This window comes from Ambystoma mexicanum, chromosome 12 (genome assembly GCF_040938575.1).
Source record: "Ambystoma mexicanum isolate Mex_15411 chromosome 12, UKY_AmexF1_1, whole genome shotgun sequence".
NCBI classification, from domain to species: domain Eukaryota; kingdom Metazoa; phylum Chordata; class Amphibia; order Caudata; family Ambystomatidae; genus Ambystoma; species Ambystoma mexicanum.
In genome coordinates this window covers 1,063,322,025-1,063,344,250 of record NC_090936.1, presented here as the reverse complement: position 1 = coordinate 1,063,344,250, position 22,226 = coordinate 1,063,322,025, and the positions used below count along the sequence as shown (strand labels likewise).

General features: G+C 46.9%; 1 protein-coding gene across 5 annotated transcripts in view; it reads right to left on the bottom strand.

The window, feature by feature from the left end:
• MEST (mesoderm specific transcript) overlaps positions 1-22,226 on the bottom strand; it is a 272,991-nt gene that overhangs the window by 78,715 nt on the left and 172,050 nt on the right. The gene's annotated exons all lie outside the window — the stretch shown is intronic.

Here is a 22,226-nt window from a genome sequence, read left to right as displayed (position 1 = left end):
TGGCCGACCAAGGGCGGCACCTGAACGGGGTCCGACATCCTGCCGGAGGGCTGTGACCACTGGAGCTTGAGAGCCCATTGCAAAGATCTCATCCGCAACCTGGCCTCTGGCACCAGAAGGATGCAGGATGCCATGAGGCCGAGCAACCTCAAGAACTCGAATGCTGGGAGACCCTGGGCCTGTTGAAACTTGTGCACCATCTGCTGAATGTGGCGAGCCCTCACCTGGGGAGGAAAACACTGCCCCAGGGACGTGTTAAGCACTGCTCCGATGTACTGGAGCCGCTGAGTTGGCGTCAATTGGGACTTTTGTAAGTTGAGGCAGAAGCCCAGCTTGTGCAGGGAGTGGCAGGTGACAGACAGATGATCCAGGACTTGCTCGGGAGAGCGCGCTCTGATCAACCAATCGTCCAGGTAGGGGTAGACGTGAATCCCCCCTTTCCTGAGATACGGTGCTACCACCACCATGAGCTTGGTGAAAACCCTCGGGGCGGAGGTCAATCCGAACGGCAGGACCCGAAACTCAAAGTGCGAGTCGCCAACCGCGAACCGCAGGTACTTCTTGTGCTTGGGATGGATCGGCACATGAAAATGGATCGGCACATGAAAAGAAGCATCCTTGAGATCGAGAGACACCAACCAGTCCTGAAGTTGAAGGGCCTGGAGGACTTGAGAAAGAGTAACCATCTTGAACTTGTCCTTCCTGAGGAGCTTGTTCAAACCGCGCAAGTCAATGATGGGTCTAAATGCTCCATCTTGCTTCGAAATCAAAAAATAAGGGGAATACCATTCCTTGTTCCTCTCTGCTACAGGCACCAGTTCTATGGCGCCTTTCTCCAGCAGGGATTGAATTTCCTGCGCAAGGAACGGATCCAGACTCTTCAAAGAGATTCCCTGGTGGATTGTCATGAGGCCTCTGCCGGAAAGGAAGACAGTAGCCGTGGGCTATGATCTCCAGAACCCACACATCTGAAGTAATGGCACGCCATTCTACAAGATGCTGCGCCAGCCTTCCCCCAACGTAAGAAGCATGGGCCTCATGACTGAGCTGAAGCGGCTGCAGCAGTGCCTGAGGGCAAAGAGGCAACTGCTCGCACGGCCTTGGAGTACCTTGTTTTCCATCTCTGGCACTCCTACGGTTGCCCCTTTGACTTGCAGCTCCTCTCGATTTACTAAAGGACGAGTAATATCGAAGGGAACCTCCCCTCCATTGCTGTCCCCTAGGACAAAAAGGCGGAGGTTGGCGAACTGCAGCGCCCAACGACTTTGCTGCAGCTTTGGAGTTCTGCAACCTCTCAAGACTCTCGTCAGCCTTGCTGCCAAAAAGATGGTCACCATCAAAGGGCATGTTGAGGAGCCGGGCTTGCACATCAGGAGCAAAACCCGACTTCTGCAAACACGCAAACCTGCGTATTACGGTGCTCGCCGCCATGGGCCGGCTAACGCAATCAACCATGTCCAGACGCGACTGAACAGATTCACACATTGCATCTTTGCCATCCTGCACGATAGCAAGGAAACCATCCAGTTCCTCCCCTTTGGGAATATGATCAGCCGCTAGGGAAATAGTTCCACAGAGTGTGCGTGAAACAAGACAAGGCACAAACGGAGTTGGCAGCCTGAAGCGCCATACCCCCTGAAGAAAATACCTTCTTCGCCCAGCCGTCAAAACGTTTGTCGTCCCTAATAGGAGGGATGGTAGGGTAAGACACCTGCTTTGCTGTGGCTGTAGCCGCCTGCACCACCAAACTCTCCGCAGTATGGTGCGTGGTCAAATAGCAGGGGTCGCCACTGGCTAGGCGATATTTCCTCAGCAAGGACTTGCTCACTACCGGGAGACTCTCCGGAGCAGTCCAAGCCGCAGCCACCCTTCTCTGCAAGGCCATATGGAATGGCAGCACCGGGTCAGTTGGAGGACCTTGGTCCAGGATATCAGTCAGGTCATTTTGCTGAAAATCCCCAGGGGGGGCAGACCACCCCAGGTAATCAGTGACCCTCGACATGAGGCACCGAAATGAGGATTTCAGCATGCGTGCCAGGCTCCGGCCTACCAAACTCCACCTCCGGAGAGGTGTTTAGACCACTGGCGTCGTGCAGCGACTGACGCAGGTCCTCAAGTTGACCATGACCAGAAACAATGTCATCAGGAACACCTGCAGGAACCTCACCTTCCTCAGACCCCTCATCCACCTCAGAAATATAATCCAGAGGCTGGAAGGAGGGTACAGAAAAAGGCACAAAGACATGTTTAGCCTTGGCCAGCGCCTTTCTGGGGGGTGCCACCGTGCCACAGGGTACCTCCAACAAGGCCGCCTCGAAAGGCGTTGACGGAATCGGCGTTGAGCGCGGCACCGACAGCGTCAACGCAGGCCTCGAGGGCAGAGCCCTGAGCGTGTCTCGACAGCCTGGGCGCCGACGACTTCCTCGGAGGCGGGGCCTCAAGAGAGTACGTCGACGACGTCGGCATCAATGTCTTCCTCGAAGACTTCACAGGTTCTCGCGGTCTCGAGGGCGTCGAGGATCGGGACCTGGAACAGGCATGTCTAGAGCGACCATCCTTGTCCGACCGGGACCTCGAAGGCGTCCGGTGGTCGCAAAGACTGCTCGAGCCCGAAGGCGTTCGAGCGGTGTCTCTAGCATGGCCATGACCGGCATCCTCAGACGGCGCGGACGGACCAGAGCCCTGCGATTGAAAAATCACCAACATCTCCTTTCGGAAGGAACCCCATTCCTCAGGAGTGGAATGCTTGCTGGGACAAGCAACCCGCCGACGGGCGGAGTCCTCTGAAGAGGAGGGGGAAGGCGACCTGTGACGGCGCTTCCTGGAATGCCTCGAAGAGGCAGAGGAATGGCGGGACCGACTCGCAGACCAAGAACCCCCGGACTCACGACGACGATGCAGAGAGTCATCCCTCGAATCATCCTTTGAAAGACCAGTGGAACGTGACTTCCGGGGCTTGGCCACCTTACCGACCGACAGCTTCTTCTTACGCTCCCGCAATGCCTTAGATGTGAGCGGTTGGCAGTTGACACAGTCGCCCGTATTATGGTCCTCCCCGAGGCACCAGAGGCAAGCGTCGAGCGTATCCGTCAGCGACATCTTGGACCCGCACACCCAACACTTCTTAAACCCGGACCACTGGGTGGAAGAAGCCGAAGACATCATACAATCTCAATGAAGAAACAGGTTCGAAGAACCGAAAGAACAGGATTCAGTAGAATCTAGGCGCGCCGAGATCTCCGAAGCAAACACGTTCGCAGAAAAAACGTAATTGAGGCTACGAGCGTCGTGCGTCCTACTTATAACATCCGGTGACGTCGGCTCGACGGAGGCCCTCGAGGACAGCGTATCGACGTCATTGACGCAGAAAGATTGTCCGAAGCAGCACAGCTGTGGTGATTACTGTCATAGATATGGAATACGTTGGAGGACCCCAAACCCCTCGAAATGATTTTATTGGGCTACCTACCCACAACTCTCTCCTGTCCCCGTCAGTCCTTTTAAAAACAAAATATAATACCATCATGTTGAATAGTGGGCATGACTTATTCCTCCAACTTCTAAGCACTGTAATAATAAAGGTTATGTTAAGAAATATAACCACCCAGAGCAAAAGCATTAACAAATGCTGTGTTATGCACATTTAAGAAGAAATAGCAGGGAAGATAGTTCAGTGGGTGTAACGCTCACCTGATTCTCGCAGAGGCGCCGGTCTTGACTGGGCGACTACCGTATCTTCAAAGGTGATGTGTAACACACGGTTTGCTCTTTGGGCTGGACCTCTGTGCACTGTATGCCTGACTCGAAGAGTAAGATGTCTGCAGATAGAAAATATGAGATTAATGAACTGGGGTTATTGGGTGTCCCTCTCTCCTTCCATTTCTCTTCTCCGATAGGCCCCCAAAGGTTAACGCTCTCACCTTAGGTAAGTGAACGCCGAGCTCTCCATCTGCCTCGGGGCAGGGTGCCGTAACCAGTTTCTTCACTGGATAGGGTGCGCAGGCCTCTTGACTTCAGAGGACTGCTGTCCGTCGTTTACTGCACGAACGGTGAGTTCCGAGTATTTCAAATGTCTTTTAAAGTCTTTTGTAATGATGTCTCTTATTTTGCAGGGTTCCGGCGATGGCGGATGACGGGCTGAAGTGAGTTGAGGATGGACCCGTATGAGGAATAGAAGCGCCTGGAAGCGCGTAAGTAAGCGCTTGTTGCTTGCTTCACGACGCACAATAACTGTCCTTTTATTTTGCAGGTACCAGTTCAGAGCTGCTGAAGGATGCCGGAATACCCACTGGGTTCGGCGTGGATGGAGTAATGGCACGTGATTATTAAAAAGTTACCCAATGTCTTTAAACGCACCTTCTTTGTCTTTCAGATGCGGGATGCAGCGCCGAAGGCCTCCGGAGCGTGCGAAGAGTTGGTAAGCTTTTGTCTTTCAGATGCCGGAATGCAGTGCGAAGACCTGCGGAGCAGGCGAAGAGTAGGTAAGCCTTTGTCTTTCAGATGCCGGAATGCAGCGCGAGGCGTCGGCGACAGCCGATGGACCAGGTAAGAGATGCGCTGCCACTGAAGACCGTAGTGCTAACCTGTTCTTTCTTGTCTTTATAGATGTTGCTGAAGACTGGATTCAGGATGGTAAACCTTTTTCCCTTAGGCCCAGGATCAGATGCAGAAGACACAATGAGCGTTCTGCTGCAGAGATGCAGAATAACGCAAAGCAAGATTCATCCATCGGGTGTGGTTTAAATAGCCTCCTGTAGTGCTTAGGTGTCTCCTTCCACAGCCTCGCCTAGGTAAGAAAAGAGTTCCTGCTTTCCAGAAGAGTTCCAGTGTTCTGAACCTAGGGAGTGGCTCCTGCCCCACCCAACAGGAAAAGTAGTCCCAAACAGAAGAGGATTCGAGGCTCAACTGGCAGATAAGTAAGCAGCATGGTCTGCTGCAGGTAAGTCCACCCAAGCATTATGAGCCCGGCGCTTCCAGCGCTGGGACTGGGCATATTTATGAGCCTGGTGCCACTGGCACCAGGACAGGGTCCAAAAGGTCCCAATTGGGACTGATTGGCACTCGGAACCTGGGTTATGGGTCTGCTTCCAAGGGAGTTGGGTAAGTCCTGACCTTTTGGAAGCAGAGATCATGACAGCGGGTTAAGTAGTCACTGTTGTGATCTTTTAGTAAAAATATTAATGTTACGGGTTTGAATTCTAGAAAGGCCAACTCAACCTTTTATTCTTCCAAGGTCGACAAATTAGTATTAATTTCATTTGCCAGGCAATAATATTTTAATAAGAGTGCTTTATGTAAAGTGCTTTGGCGAAGTAATGGATTATTGTAAATGCCTAAAAGTTATCAAATAAATCTAAGCATAGTCTTAAATCAGCGTTTAAGTGTGACTTCTGTGACTCTTATAACTTCATGCATGCCTGTATAAAAATGATATCCAAATAGGTCTTTGCTTTCTTGAGACATACGTGCATCTCATTTTATATTGGCATTTTGGAAGCTGAATGGTACAGAGATATAAATGCATTGGCAGCGATATGATGGCACCTTCACACACCTTTCTGGTAACAAAAATAAGAATGTTTCCCCATCTATATGACATACATTATTTGACGTCATCGTATTACTGATGCTTGTATCTGCTTAGATTCACATGCTGTGCATAGGCCGACATATAGTGGTAGTTGGAGAACTGCATGACTTGTGTTCGATCAACCTTGGCAAAGGGTTACTCAATTGAGTTTTTAGAGAAACCCGAACATCATCCACCAAAACACAGGAAGATGTCTCCACATCAAGAAATCCTGCAGGAAGAAATCAAGTCTCTCCAACAAAAAGGCGCAATAGAGCTGGTTCCATCTCACGAGGTAAACAAGGGTCTATCTATAGAGTGTACTTCCTAGTGCCAAAGAAGGATTTCACTATGCGCCCTGTGTTAGACCTGGATCCAGCTAACACACATGGGAAACCACAAAAATCTCATATGACAACACTACAAGAAGTAATTACCTTCTTAAAAACAAGGGGAATACGAGATTACATGTGAGTGCAATGAAGATATCGGTAATGACGGCGTAATGGCCGTGACTTTGCTGACACTGCTAACTTCTGGAGGCCTCACTCGAACTGTCATGTGTGAATAACTTTCAGAAGAGGACATAATGAGTTGGATGGATGGAGTCCTAAGGCATATTTCCGGTGCATGCTGACCTGTGCAATGCAAGCAAGCAGGTTTTTTTTTTTTGACAGTGCTTTTAAATTGACGCTCTCCAGTTTCATAGTGATTTCTTTATAATACTCTTGTGGCTCTCTGGACTTTGTTGATGGCAAGCAGACCAGTTTTATTTATGAGATGCTTTGACTAGGAAAAATCCATGCATTCAAATAGTCTGCAAATCGAAATTGATACACTGTTATTTCTCAATGTTTTCGAGGCATTTAATTTTGCTGAAAGTGTCATTGTCAACTGCATCTGGTAATGACTTTCCTCAATCCTTTTGTACTACAGTGTAGATAATCCCGAGTCTAAGGGACGGGATTAATACTATACTATCGGCTTACAACCCGATGCGTTTGCCAACCTCTATGGGGATTTTTACTTCTGATTGGTCGGCACATACTTGCACATGTTAAATGGTATTTGTGTCTGTCAACGCCTCTAGGCAAGCAAGAGTAAAATAAAAAAGGGTTCCTGCTGGCTGTGAGTGCTGCCAATTGGTGCCCCCATCCTACCAATTGTTTCATATCTAATTGTCTTTCATAGCCCCTGCTCCCTTCGTTCCCCCTTTCCATTGCCTTTCTTCCTGTTGCGTTTCCTGGTTTTGCGACCGTGTATTGCTTATGGTTTTGAACCTATGGGGTATGCTCATGGAATGAATGGGTCAGGTTTTATATTGTAGGAAGGGGCTGTTGCTGAATTGGGGGGTGTTCGGAAAATCATTGAGGGGCACGTTCATACTGACAATGCTTTAGGGACATGTAGCTTGTGTAGGGTACACATTTATTTTGCGAGCTATGCCAACTAAATATCCTTATTGTTTGTGGTTGCAATCTAATCTTTCGGACCTGGCAGTGACATGGGCGTACCGCTACTGGTTGTTCTGTTACTGTGTGGCCCAACTTGCCTGTCATGATTGTTCTTGATGCACTTTGATATCCATCTTGTGGGAGTCATGGGAATTGATGAAAGACATGAGGTATCTGGATCATTGAGTGCACTGAATGTAGATGACTACTTTTTCTTGACTGTAGACTGGTAACTGGAACCTGCATCCCTGAATTTGAATGTTTCATTGATAGGCGTGTTGTTTTCTGCAACCATGTATTATCATTTGTTCCCGGTTGTGTGCTAATGATTGGGATGTGGTGGGCAGGACAATGTCTTTTCTTCGCTCTCCATTACTTTCCCTCGGTCATTGTGCTTCGGGGTTCTTTTCGCTATCATCAATACATTTTGTATGGCTTGGATGTCTGCTCTGGGGTGGTATATGGATATGAGGTCTCTATGTGTGGTTCTGCATGGATAGGACTGTTTTGATTTGGCATTATGGGGTTGGGAGCGGAACTGAAAGCGTGGGGGAGACGGGGTTCATAATTATTCGGATGTCCTGTAGTTGCTGCATCTGAAAGGCTTCGCAGGCACTCAGAGGGAGTTGTGCATACACACCTACTTTTATGACACGCGCTTGGTCAGTGGTTGTGACGTCCTTATTTAGGGCCTTGATTTAATACTTTGATGTCTGGTGGTCTGCCTGATTTTTCTCTTGCAGGGTGTCATTGGGGGATGCAGTTGATGGGATGGGTTGGGGTCGCAGTGCTGTGGAGGGGGGTAGTGACTGCACACCTTGACGGGTTCATTGGGGGGCTGGGGTGGGGGGTGGATGGCCGGGATACTTATGGCAGCTGTGGATGGAAGTGGCATTAATAAAATTGGAAATACATCTGGAATTTGGTTGGTTGCTTTAAAATACATTTTCAGCTATTGCTGGCTTGGGGAATGTCACATAACAATTCTGGAGGGATAATGCTGTGGAATGGGTTTTTTGGCTCCTTTTTACTGTCTTTTGAATGGGTCTGGGTGGAATGAGACATTGTGAGGAGGGGTGGTTCAAGTCTTTATGCTACTGTACATATTCTTTATGGCGATATGGGGAAGGTTACTGTTATTTATTGTTACTACATTATGTTTGGGTGCGGGTTCTGGGGCAATTAAAGTTCGAGATTTGGGTTTTTTTGTAAATAACTGGACTCATTATCACCCTGCAGTTTTGCAGGGTCTATTGTTAGGCTTCATATGCGTTAGTTTATGTTTTCTTTGTGTTTGTGTTGTGTGTTGTCTTGTGGGTTTACACAGCTCGGTCTTCTCGCCTGGCCCCCTTTATCCTTTGAATTGTAGGCTTTTGGGATGGATCATTATGACATATTCCATTTGGATAAAGTGGGTTCATGGGTGATCTGAGGATATGTTCCTGGAATGTCAAACGCCTGAACATTCCGAGGAAAAGAAAAGATGTGTTACATAGGCTGAGAAGGGGGAAGGTTGATATTGCACTTCTTCAGGAAACACATTTGTTGGGTGATTCGACTCATCTCTTCAGAAATAAATGGTACACAAAGACCACAGTTCTAAATCAAGGAGAGTAGGTGTGCTTCTACAGAAAGGTTTAATGCTTCAGTGGAACAGGTGGTAATGGATGAGGAAGGGAGGGTACTTCTTCTAGATGTTAAATATGAGGATAGATTGATGACAATAGGCTCCATTTATGGATCATGTACAAGTGGTGGTCCTTTCTTTGGGAAGTTGTCGCTACTTTTGAGGAAGATGGACAGGGAGTATAGAGTGTTGGGGGGTGATTTCAATAGTGTGATGGATGGGAAAATGGATCGTTCGGCTCATTGTAGATTCACTGCTGAAAACGCAAGTAGATCCTTTAGGGAGTTTGTGGATAGCTTGAGTTTAATTGATGCTTGGAGGTTTGTTAATCCGGGTGTGAGGGAGTTCACATTCTACTCACCTGTGCATGATTCTCATTCGAGAATTGATTATTTTCTTGTTTCTGATAGGTTGGCTAAGATGTTGCAGGATGTTTCTATTAAAGAAAGAAGTATTTCAGATCACTCTTTGATGATGATGATGCAGTTGAATATTGGACTTGAGAGAACAAAATTTTCCAGATGGCGTCTCAAACTTTATATTTTGAAAGAACATGGGATGGCTGAATCTTTGGAGGTTTTTACAAGGAACTTTTTTGACACTAATGTTGGCTCAGCATCTGATGTCATGGTGTGGGATAGTTATAAGGCGACTGTGCGAGGGGAATTGATGAATGTCACATCCCGAGTCCGGAAGAAAGGTCTGCTGGAGCTGCGGAGATCTGAAGAGGATTCGGAGGTGGCACAGTGGAATTTTGCAGTTTCTAAGTGTACGGATGATAGGAGGGTGGTTGGGGGGCTCAAGGAACTGCTCAAACAAAAAATGGATATTCAATATGAAAAGGGCATGTTCTTTATGAAGCAAAAGTTCTGGGTACAGGGTGACAAGAATGGAAAACTTTTAGCATGCAGGTTGCGGGCCATAACGGATGACTTGTTCGGAAACTGGTGGATATTGATGGTCATCATATTATCAAAAAACCTTTATGATACATTATACCGTGAAGATCAATTCCCGAATCAGGCTGACATGGACTCCCTTTTTGATAAGATTGCCATGCCGAGTTTAAGTATGGAACAGTCTGTGATGGTAGATAGGCCTATTACAGAGGAGGAATTATTAGTGGCAATTAATCAACTTAATGAGGGTAAGTCACCAGGACTAGACGGTCTACCGGTAGAATTTTACCGGACGCCGAGTGGTGTACCGATACCGTTCCTATGCACCTTGTACAATGGTTTCATGAGAAATGGGATATTTGCCCCACTATGAAAGAGGCTTGTGTGGTCGTTCTTCCAAAGCCGGGGAGAGATGGTAAAAAGTGTGAGAATTATAGGCCGGTTTCTCTTTTGAATGTGGATCTTAAGATTTTTACTAGAATATTGACTAATAGATTGGATGGGTGCATTGGTAAACTGATTGGTAGTTTGCAGTTTGGATTCATGAAGGGTAGATATGACTACGACCATAATAGGACGTTGATTGATGTTATGAGTTTGCCAAAGACGAGAGTCCGGAACACACTCTTGCTGTTTATGGATGCGGAAAAGGCTTTTGATAGGGTTAATTGGTCTTTTCTTTACTATACCCTTGAGAGGATGGGATTTGGTACCACATTCATTAATACTATATGAGCACTGAATTCTGATATTGGTGCAACGGTGTGGGTTAATGGGGCTATGTCCTCTTCGTCTTGTTGTCCAGGGGGACTAGACAGGGTTGTCCACTGTCTCCGTATCTGTTTAATCTGGTATTGGAACCCCTCATTTTGTACTTTAATCAGGAACAGGGCTTTAGTGGTCTTAGGTTCGGAGAGAATGAGATTAAAGTTCTGTGCTACGCTGATGACATGACCATTGTTTTAACTAACCCAGCAGAGGGTTGTGTCAGACTCAAACAGATGTTTGAAGAGGTGGGTCGTCTGTCGGGCCACAAAATAAACTGGGGAAAAACGGTGGCATTCCCTTTGGATGTCGATATCCCGCGTGATGTTTTGGGCTCTTGGAACTGCCGTTGGGAGACGGAGGTTGTGAAGTACTTGGGTGTTTACTTGGTCCGAGACTTGAAGAGAATGACAGCTTTTAATATTTCACTATTATTGGGGGTAATTAATAGGGACATATTGAAGTGGAACCAGTTAAGGATGGGCATATGGGCCAAGGTCAATGCCATTAAGATGGTTCTTTTGCCAAAAGTTCTTTACGTCATACAATCCATTCCTCTGAAATTCACGAAAAAAAATACTGGCTCCAGTTGACAAAGCATTCCAGGGTTTTCTTTGGGGGGCTGGTAAACGACCTAAAGTACCTAAATATATTTTATGTCCTGTGAAGGATGAGGGGTTTGCTTACCATGACTTGACGAAGTATTGTGTGGATTTTCTATTGAAAAAAATCAACCTTATATTTCTCTGTTGGCCATGACTATGTTCCCAATTGGAATATTATTGAGAGTTCCCAGTTTTTGCCTTATGCCCTCAGGGATATATATTCTATGTTGAAAGTACCGTCTTCAGTGAAAGAATTGCCTACCATGTGCGCTACTAAGGAGGCGATATTGCGCTTTATAGAAATGGGTGGGGGAAATGCTTGGATGCATTATGATGCTTCTTTGTGGCTTAACGCGGGCTTGCAGTTAGCAAACAAACCCTTATGCTGGAAGAGCTGGATTAATAGGGGCGTTCTTCGTATTCGTGATGTGTGGTTAGACGGTCGTATGATCCCCTTTTACCAATTGAGAGCGTCTTTTTGGATTGGTACAAGAGAAAGGACTCATTATGATACTTTGAATGCACTGTTGACTGAACGACAGGGATGTTGGGCGGTGGGACCATGGAGGAGAGGCCTTCATTGTGTGGACTTCTCCGTTCGGCCTCATATGTTGTTTCAACGTACATGGGATTGATGCCGTTAGATGAAGCGGATGTGAGGGCATGGGATAGGCTTTGTCTGTCTTGGACGGATGAGACTGGTGCGGAAATCCCTATTAAGGAGTGGACCGATTTACTTCGCGTGGGGGTACAGGCGAAGATGGATTTGCAACTGAGATATATTCAACAGAGGATCCTCTATAGGTTGTATTGGACGCCGACTAAGATGGCCAGGTTGGGGATTTCAGACTCTGATTCGTGTTGGGGATGTGGATGCAGCTGAGGTTCTTTGGTGCATATGTTGTGGATGTGCTCGAGAGTTTCTGATTTTTGGTCCAGTGTATTGCACAGGTTAGATAATGTGTTGGAAGAAAAGCTTCCGCGCACATTCCTTTCGACCATATTGTTGTCCAACAGTAGAAGAGGGAATGGGGCTAGGAAAGTTGCAGATTGGATTAACAGAGTGTTGGTTTTGGCGATGAAACTGTTCTTGCGAGTTTGGAAATCTAGAAAGAAGCCTGGTGTGGAGGACTGGTTTTTTGAAGTGCAAGTCTTGTCGAAATATGATAAGGTCATGTTTTTTGGTCAAGGGAGGGAGGAATGTTATCGTCGGATTTGGGGGTCCTTTTATGATCTATATGGTTGATTACATTGGATCTGATTTTTTGATGGTCTATCCGTTAGAGGGGGGTATGGTGAGGGACTGTTTAGTGGTGTGTTTTCTGTTGTTTTGTCTTTGTGGATGTAGGTCATAAATCTTTCATAATGTTCAGAAATATTGTTTTGCATTGGTTATGGAGATCTGTATTGTTAGACATGTGTTTATCTTCAATTGTGCTGTTTTTATAATTTTTATAATATGGACTTTTTGTTATGGTATGAAGATTGTTGTATGGAATCTTGCTGTATATAATGTTAAATAAAGAGTTTTAAAAAAAACAAGGGGAAAACATGGCAACATTGGATATGAAAGATGCATACTTTCATATTTCAATGTTGCCAGCACACTGAAAATACCTACGCTTCCAATTAGGACATAGGCACTATCAGTTCAAAGAGCTCCCCTAAGCATTTTATCAGCGCCAAGGGTGTTCACCAAAGTTCTAGCAGTGGTAGCAGCACACCTGTGAAAGCTATCCATCCCAGCGTACTCTGATCTGGATAACTGTCTGATGACAGGGGACACACCACAAATGTGTCAAAACAACACTCGAGCAACAATCTATTGTTCCAATTGGGGTTCTCTATAAACGCGAAAAAGTCAAGTCTCGTCCCCAGTTAAGTAAAGCAATTCCTGGGAGCACCAATAAAGACTCAAGAACACTTAGTCTTTCCATCAAATAAAAGAGTCCAAAATATGTTGTTTCAAATCCCTCATCATGTCGCGGGTCGTCAGATAATGCTGTGCAAGGCAATGCACCTTCTTGGGATGACTTATTGCATATTCCTGGACCCACACGCGTGGCTGGACATGTGTTCTGTGCAAAAGTGGCTACCAAAACAATGCTCTCAAGCAAGCGGTCAGTGGGACACTCTAGTGGTCGTACAGACTCTACACTAGTGGTCCAGAGACAATATGTTATTGTTCACCTTTATTTTATCTACCTTGAATTCCCTGTAATCATGCAAAAACTTCATGCTCCCTCATGTCAGAAACAAAATTTGAGGGACCTCGGCATGTGAAGAACCATGGGCACAGTACACGTCACACAAGGGAAAGTATTACAAGAACGCCCAGACAACGTCCCTTTTCGATCTTCAAAAACAAGTCATGCAATACTCTGCGACTACAACTAGATGTCAGCATATGCCAGCAGATCTACAAGTTTCAGAAAGGTATATATTACATACTTTGTTAATGTCATAAACAAAAGGAAGTGCCGGAAACTTCTTTGGGGTGGGAAACAACCCTGCATCACCTTGACCACGATGCAGCGATCCATCTGGGAGGGTGGCCTGGGCATACCTTGCCTTCGGGCCTACTACTGGGCGGCACAATTAGGCGTCCTGAACGAATGGCTCCATGCGGATCCCGCTTTCCCACATGTCGGTTATGAGACCAGCTGCATGGGTGAATGAACGCCCCTCCGGGTCCTATACGGAACGGATCCTGCCACGGCCAACCTCCCAGGTATGATACGCCAGATACGGCTGGTGTGGAGGGAAGCACTCCAACATATTGGGTGGGAGGGATGACCAACGCTGTGCCAACCGATGTGCCAACCGATGTGGGGCAATGGGTATATCCCGGAGGTGGTCACTATGGGCCGATTTCCTGGTTGGGAGGACCGAGGCATACGAACCCTCACAGAGGTCCTACAGGACAGACACCTCAAATTGTTCGCAACTTTACAAGGAGGAGTTTGATTTACCACCCCGGAACATATACAGACACACGCAACTGGCACAAGCCCTACGCACACAATTCCCCACCCTCTCAGACATCCCTGCAAGCACACCCTCGAGGTCAATGTACTACATGCAAGGATCCTAGCGAAACCCACTTCGACACTATCAGGTGATCACTGTATTCGGGGCTCAGGAGCTAACTCGCAATGACGAGTGGGTCCCCGGGAGTGAGGAGTAGCTGGTAGAGGCCCTGATGTTCCCCCGCGAAATAGGCATCAATGCCAAATTAAGGTTAATTCAGTACAAAATACTCCACCATGCCTACCATTCCTGGGCAGCGCTCACTAAGTGGGTACTGAGAGAGGACACCCACTGCCCTAAGTGGCATAGGGTGCCTGGCACGTTACCATATGCTCTGGGAATGTGAGGTTATCCATAAATTCTGGAGGGAATACAGGCACGAAATCAATAAGGTCTTGGATAACCCGGCCCCGTTGGTACCCAAGGCCGCACTACTGGGCATCCAGGGGGGAAACAGATCATACAAAGGGGGAAAAAACTTTTGTGGCCATAGCACTGGGCCTTACTAAAAGACCGGTGGCCCCCACATGGGGGCGCCCAACGGGCCCACCATTAACAGATGGACAGGTGTGAGTCCATGGAAAAACGCATATACGTTGCCAGGGGTTGCCCTGGCAAATTCCTGAACGTATGGGGCAAATGGTCCAGCACTATATGACTAAGAGGGTCTCACAACCTACCCAGATACTACTGACTGTGTCCCTCGTCCCACTCCCAGGTGGACCCGGCCTCCAGCCAGCCTGCCTCTCCCCAGCGAACTGGCCATGCCCATCCATTCCATGGTGACTGGACCCACTCACCACTGTCTAATACATGCGTAATGTTTCGATGGCCAGCCGGCTAGTCTACCTCTTGTTTGAATGTGTCAATTCCGTATTTAGTTGTTTGTTGGACGGCGGGTATGCCCGCCTTGTTGTTGTCAACCAAAAAAAAGAATTTATCAAAAAAACAAAAGGAAGTGCAGCCCCTCATTCAAATAGAACTCCTGGGCATACCACTGTTCTGGTTTCTAACCCATCTGGTGACGATGAACCACATAAGAAATACCTACAAAATAACTTCCTTCTGAAAAATGGCTAAGGCAGTTGGTGGCGGTCAGGGGATTTGAAATTGTAGACAGGAATAAGGCCACAGATCATGCAGGAAGCAGGCTGTTGAGGTCATTCAATGATGCTGCAAATAGTCGGCTTCAGTTCCTCTTGGGTTCTCTATCCCAAGTTCTATACAGTTCAAATAACTGCTTGCCTTACCAATGTTCCGCCAGGATCTTGAGGTTCACTTCCCCAAGACAATGCTTTCTCAGTTCTTACGGTTCTCAGTGTTCCGTTCCCCAAGATTTCACTTTAGCACTTCTACTGCTTCCACTTACACAGTTCACTATAAGAAAACAATAGGTCCACTTGACCCGGCTTCCAGCATGCTTTAGCATTCAATTCACAGTTCTCCATGGTTTATTCCCAAAGTTTGTTGCTAGTCACCATTTAGGGTTCTATGGTCTAGGTGCAGTTGTCAGAACACACTGCCCACCCATTACAGGTCACGCAACCAGGAACCCGTATGCTTTTCCCTAACTTGATTATTGATGTTTGTACTCTTCACAGTGGGGAACTCCCTAGTCTAGACCCTGTTGTCAGACCACACAGTCCACCCTTCACAGGTCGCCCAACCAGGAGTTCCCCTTAGCCTTTACTCAAATAGCACTTTCCATTAAAATTCGGTACTCAATATAGTTCATGTTCATTTAGATTCCTGGGCCGTTACTTGCCTGCGGTCCCATCAGAGCGCTCTGGTCTTCCTGTGTCCTCTGACACTCATCGGCTCTTCGTGTCTCTACAGTGGCGGTTCCGGCTGCTCCCGCTTCCCTTCCCTGTAGCCGGGAAGCAGACTGCAGGGGTTCTACACACTTGCTGGGAAATTATCTGCACACACCAGCATCCCAGCTGGATGCAGACTGCATCCTTTCTGCATCTCAGCTACTTGGCTGCTCCAGCTGCCGGCCTTCTGGTTCGAGGGCTCCCAGTCCTGCAACCACCAAATGACGTGTTCGCTACGGGTCCTGCAGGTCCCCTGAGACTGTTGCCGGCATTCAGATCTCCTGGTCTCATTCCACCACGGATGTTCTCCTCCCTTTGCTTGCTTGGGTCTGCTCCCTTTTAGGAGTGTCACAGTATTGATTTTATGACGGTATGATAACCTTTTATAAAATGATGGTATACCATGTTTATGGCGGTATAGCACACACGTGTTTAGCCATTGTCTTAAATATTATGCGAGGAAAAGCCATGATTTTTATATGCTCTCAAATGTGTGCCAGTAAAGTACTAAGGGCTCTTTTCGTACTACATTACCCCACATAGCTCTTAGACTGTATTGGTATGTGTCCACCATGCTGTATAAATCTACACATATAATATCAACAAACTGACTAACCAGACATTTTATTAAGGATGCTGGACCTATTAATGCACATTAATAGCTTTATTTAATTGGGCACAATAAACTACGCAGCACCCACACCCCTGACTCGCACTCTTCTCAGCATCACCAGGGTAAATGGAAACCTGGTTTGTGGATTATGTGGGGGTTTTTTTGCAATGAAGCACGTAATGCAGGCATGGTAATACAGCTCTGAATCGGAGCTATGCTCCTGGCAATCAGTCTCTGATCTTGTGGAAGGGGGCCAGTGAGGTGAGCAAGCCCAACCATGGGTGCCAACCTTTGACTTTCTTCACAGGGGGAACAATTCCACTGTCTTGCATATAAGCAAGAAACCAAATGAATCGAGGGAACATGACCCCTACCCAATCGAAACAGTGCATTTCAAACCCCTTTTTTTCCTGAGGGATTTGGAAAAGGAGTTTGGGGTAATGCCCAAATATCGACAGGCAGAACTGAACATATGACATCTCTGCATCAGTGAAATTAACCGGTTGTGCTACATTTACAGATTTCTGGCTTGTTCTTGTCCCTCAATAGTCAAAGGGCCTCATTCTGAGTTGGGCGGTAAGGATTAACGGTCACCGGTAATGAGACCGGTGCCGTTAAACCCTTACCGCCCAATTCCAAGTTCCCTTTGCGGTTTGTACTTTAACACCTGCTTTTAGCAGGCATTAAAAAACAAACCCGCAAAGGGACTTTGGAGGTAATTACGGTACCGTAATTTACGGTACCGTAATTACCGCCTTCCCCATTCCCATTGAGCCCTATGGGGCAAAAATGGGAATGGGGAAGGGCCATTGGTGAATGGGAAATGACCGCCCCCTCCAACCTTGGAATGGGGTGGTAATACCTCCATTCACCATGGAGGAGTCGGAAGGCGTTTGGAGGCAGCCATGGAGCCAATAGCTCCATGGTTACCTCCAACCTCGTAATGACCCCCATAGAACTTAGTGTGTATCCCCGATTCTGTTCAAAATCACTGCATCACATGCAGTTCATGTACATTACTGCAAAGCCAACAGCATTTCATCTCCAGCAACACATCAACGCGCACACTGCATACATATCAGTTTGAATGTACAGTCAGAAACTGAAAATTGTTAGACATCTTGATATGGGCAAAGTGAAGTTCATGCCTCCATTGCTGAAGGGGCTAACTGCCCTATTTGCCCCCATGTAAACGTTTTAAATCTTGTGTGCATGCTGTGGAACATAACACGACCCGCTTTAAAAGAAACAGTTTACTAAATGACCCGGGAGGCAGAACCATTTGTCCTGCCACTCCACTTGTGAGAGCCCTACAGCATGGACAGTATTTTGCATTTGTAGCGGAGCGCTGAATTTTTAAGTGAGTGTCTGCAATACCTTCACTCAGGGTGTGCGGTGTGTTATGTCATTCTTTTTTTTATGAGGTCAAACACTTTCCCATGGGACGCTTCAAAAAAGGGGAGTCACGACTTATTGATCACATTGGCACAGTGTTTAGAATGAAACTTGAAGCCCCCCATATTGACAACGTTTTCCGTAATTACTAGGTGCTTTTAGGATCCCTGGCCACAGCCTGAAGACATTGATTCCTAAATGTACTCCCACAGTGTGTACATTACAATGCAATCGAATTAGCATCGCTTTCAAGCTCCACTGTGAAACACATGCAATGGGTAAATTCACCAGCTGGGCACTACATGCAATAAAAAATGTTGCATTGTAAGCTGACTGCACAGGTACCAACTTTTGATTTTCACTGCGAGGGCAAGGAACCGAGCAAATCGAGCGATCCTGACCCCTACCCAGATTAAAATGGTGCATTTTGTGGGACATTTTTCATAAACATTGGGGGGGAAATCCCAAGAATCTAGAAGCCGCACTAAATACAACATCTCAGCAACAGTTACTCAACCTGCTACACTACCTTACTAGCTTATCTATTAAGCCAATCGTATGTTATGTCCCACAAACTTGACATTACGCAGAGAAAAGTTAGGATAAAAGGACGGAAATGCAAAGTGTAAACAGCTGCAGTGTGGCAAAATGAGGTTGAGGTTCCCGACTCTTTTGCTAAAGAGCTAGGGACGTAGTTTCCTCCCCATGAACACGGCATCTTTATAGAATGGGTGCACTAGTAATACGTGCACTTTGGAAATAAAAAAAAACATAAGGCACAGGCCAGGGAAAGGGCGCATACAAGGATAGACGGACACACTCTCAAATAGCATCATTCAGTACAGATCCAAGCCCACCCTCGAGTCCTCACTATACCTTCTCTGAGTCCAGTGCAAGTCCAGTCCACAGGAGTCCAAGTCCAGCTCGTTTGGTGTGCTGAGGAGTACAACCCCCGGATCGGTTGCTGTTACCAGACACAGCTGCAGTCAGGGTGTCCGCTATAATCACTCGGCACAGGAAGCCAGCCAGCCTTGTCCCCCACTCAGTAACATCAAGACCACCACTGCACTGGTCAACAGCACAGCCCAAGCAGCTAAGCCCCGGGTCGTCGCATATGCCACTCGAACTCTTGTAAAGTCTGCTAACCCGCAAGTGCAAGCTTTAAGTGGCACTTGCTGGAGCTGGGGGGGAAGTGTTAGATTTGTCTGGTGTGGGGAGAGGATTTGTAAGCAACGGGCCTGGCTTCTCTGTCTGACTGCCTCCTGCCTGCCATCTAATGTGAATGGACATCTTGAACGAAGTACCCCTTCCCAGAAATCAAACGGCGCCTGCCCTGCTGCAGTCATCTCCAGCCCCTCTGTTACCTCCTCATGAGCTTGTTTTCCACCTTGCACTTGATTGCAAGATTTCTGGGCCTTTGCTAGGAGGGGATAGTAGGGACTGGGGAGAACTGCTGGAAGCAGGCGCAGTGTTTTAGATCAGAGAAAGTGTACTTCAAATTGAACAGGAGCATTGTTTCCTTCGGTACGACAGAAGAGCGAGTTACCAAGTAAAACGTGTGCCGTCGGTGACACGGTTTATTATACTTTCAATATCAGGTAAAAGAGCATACCTTACTGTGATGTACCCAGGGCACCAAGCAATGCGGGTCTAGCGCACGACTCCAAATCTGATCCTCACTAGAGTCTCGGAGCCACAACAAATTCCTGTCACTAGTTAGGTACGTTAATGAGTGCCTAGCATGGTGCTGGCTGCCAATCCGATAGCTGATACACACATCTGCAAGACAATCAGCTTGAGTAGACAGCCTCCCAGCCTGTGTGCAACAGAAAGCAATTGCAGTCTTTACTGGATGCACACGTGCACCAAATTACAAAAGCAGCCTGAGGCTTCACTTCCTGCCCCCCAATTTGGTAAACCGGTGTAAACCATGCAACAGTTATAGGTAAATGAAATTGGTCACGGTATTCCTACCAGTTTACCGTTACACCCCTACTCCCTTTATATACCCAAGCCCTATTAAGGGGCTTCAGGTTTAAGTCGCTGGCTTGTCTTGCCTGACCATAAGGAACCCAATCAATGGGACATGCCTGACCTTCAATGTTGGGTGCCTTCAAACCCTTCTTCAGCTCAGTACTAGAGTGGTGTTTGGAATAGTAAGTGTGCATCACTCCTAGCTGCTTCTTTCTCTTCTTGTTGGATACAGCTAGGGAAAAGTATGGCATGAAGGGAAGTAGCCCATGAAGGCTGACGGAAGAGAGGGTAAGTCAGTGTTAGGGAAGGGGGGAGGATACAATGCCCCCACCCTTTAATGTTCTCTTCTTTTTCTGAGAATTTCGTGGGAGTAAAAAGGGAACTGCTGAATTGGGATCTACAATGGGAAGCCGATGACCCTTGTGATAACTTCTAATTTTTCCCACTCCCAGAATGGTTTCTGGGCTAGGGAGTAGATATTGCTCCCAGCGGTTTTGTTCTGGTCTTAACATTTTGTAAACCCGGAAGGAAAATGGTAAATGGTTTTTGACTTTATGATTTAATTTTGTTTAACTCAACTTTATTTAGATTTTCAGAGATGAAGCCAATACAAATGCACATGAGTGAAAAAGCATCAGAGGGAGGTACAATAGCTTAGCAAAGAGACCACCATAACCCTTCATGAAGTTGGCTTGCTCCAGGAGAACCCTCCGGGCTTGCCCATAGATGGGGCTGGGCATGGTGCCCGGTACCATAGCCCATGTGTTCCACACCTTTGTCCACCAAGGGCTAATGAGGGGCCTTCCACACACTTGCAGCAGTGGGCTATTGCAAGTCTGGCTGCATTTAGTGCGTGGATGATGAATCTGGGGTGTAGCACTACAACTCTCGCCTCCTCTGTCTTTCGGTTACTGCCCGGTACAAGAGTCAGAGGGTACAGTGGCAGTTCAGTACCCACCATTTCTTTTATATCTTTGCTAGGACCCCTGTCCAAAATATTTGGATAATGAGGCATCCCCACTACTTATGACCCATTGTGCCGATCTTCCCACATCCTCACCAGCACTGTAACGAGAACCCAGGAACAAAACCGCAGAGACGCTCCGGGCTATAATACCACCTCAGATATACATTGCAGAGACACTCCTTAGTGGTCGTGCATCTTGAGGTTTTTGCTGCATTAGCCCATATTGGTACCCAGGTCTCCTGTCAGGATCTGTATGCCCAGCTCTTCTTCCCATTTGTTCATGTAGGGAATAATCCCTTCACCATACCCCATCTCCAGGAGGCAATATATTTTGGATATCCTGCCCTTCAAAACATGATCTCTGACTGTGAAGTCAAGAGGTGTAGGCTGTCTATTGCCAGTTCCCTAACAACCCAATGTGTGAGCCAGTGGCCACGCTGAATGTAGGTAAACCGGTCTTTTTCAGCAAGGTTAAACTTCATCTTTGGCTCTTAAAAATTAAGAGGACGGGCCTGTAAATAGCAATCCCTTAAATGCTGCAGGACCCTCCGTGCATTTACAAAAGGCCACTTGATCACTTCCTGGTGTATATTCCTGGTTGCCCACTACTGGGGAGAAGGGTCCTAGACCTGAGCAAACCCACCATAATCTCTGAGCCGCGTCCCATTAGGACAGTGAGGCTGATGTAGATTCCTACAGGTGGGCACTTAACATGCTCCACCCCTTAGTGTTAGTAGATCCACCAATAAAGCCCTGTTGCGGCTTACTCAATCTGACACCAATTCCCTTCTACGAGGTGGGTCATCCATGCGAATACGTCCACTATTTGGGAAGCTCTAAAGTATCTAGAGAGGTCTGGTACTCCCCCAGCCCTCCAAGAGCAGCCGAGCAGTAGATTAACTGTCGGGCGATTCAGGGGGTTTGGAGAGGTCTCCCCATCCAGATGAAGCAAAACATTTGCTTCGGCCATTACAGAAGGATCCGCCTCAGAATTTTGACTGCGAGGATGCTGAATGTGTAAAGCAGTTTAGGGACCACATTCATTTTCAATTCATGAATTCTCCCAATCCATGAGATATCTTGGGTCGCCCCCTTTATGATTCAATCTCGGTTTGCTTGATTTGTATTTGATTTTTGTGTGGTTGTATTTGTCAAAAGAAAAGTATAAAGCACAGTACCAATAATTAATAGCAATTGATTGTTGCTTATTTCAATTAAAAATAGTGATGTTAGTGGATGTGCTATTGTCTGGTTTGCTTTTTTTACATTGTCTGAAGTGCAGCTCAACAAAAATGAGTAAACAAAAAGAACCCAGGCAAAGAGATAAGCAGCAGTGGTTAAATAAAAACAAATGGATACAGATCTATCCCAGTTAAATATTCATATTACCATGCAGAGAACCCTGCTTTGTTCTTTTTAAACAGAGTGTATGTTTCAAGCCTCTTCTAGAGAATGCTGTTTATGTCATGCAAACTCTGTGACCTTCACTTCTTTTACTTAACCCTGGAGCTGAC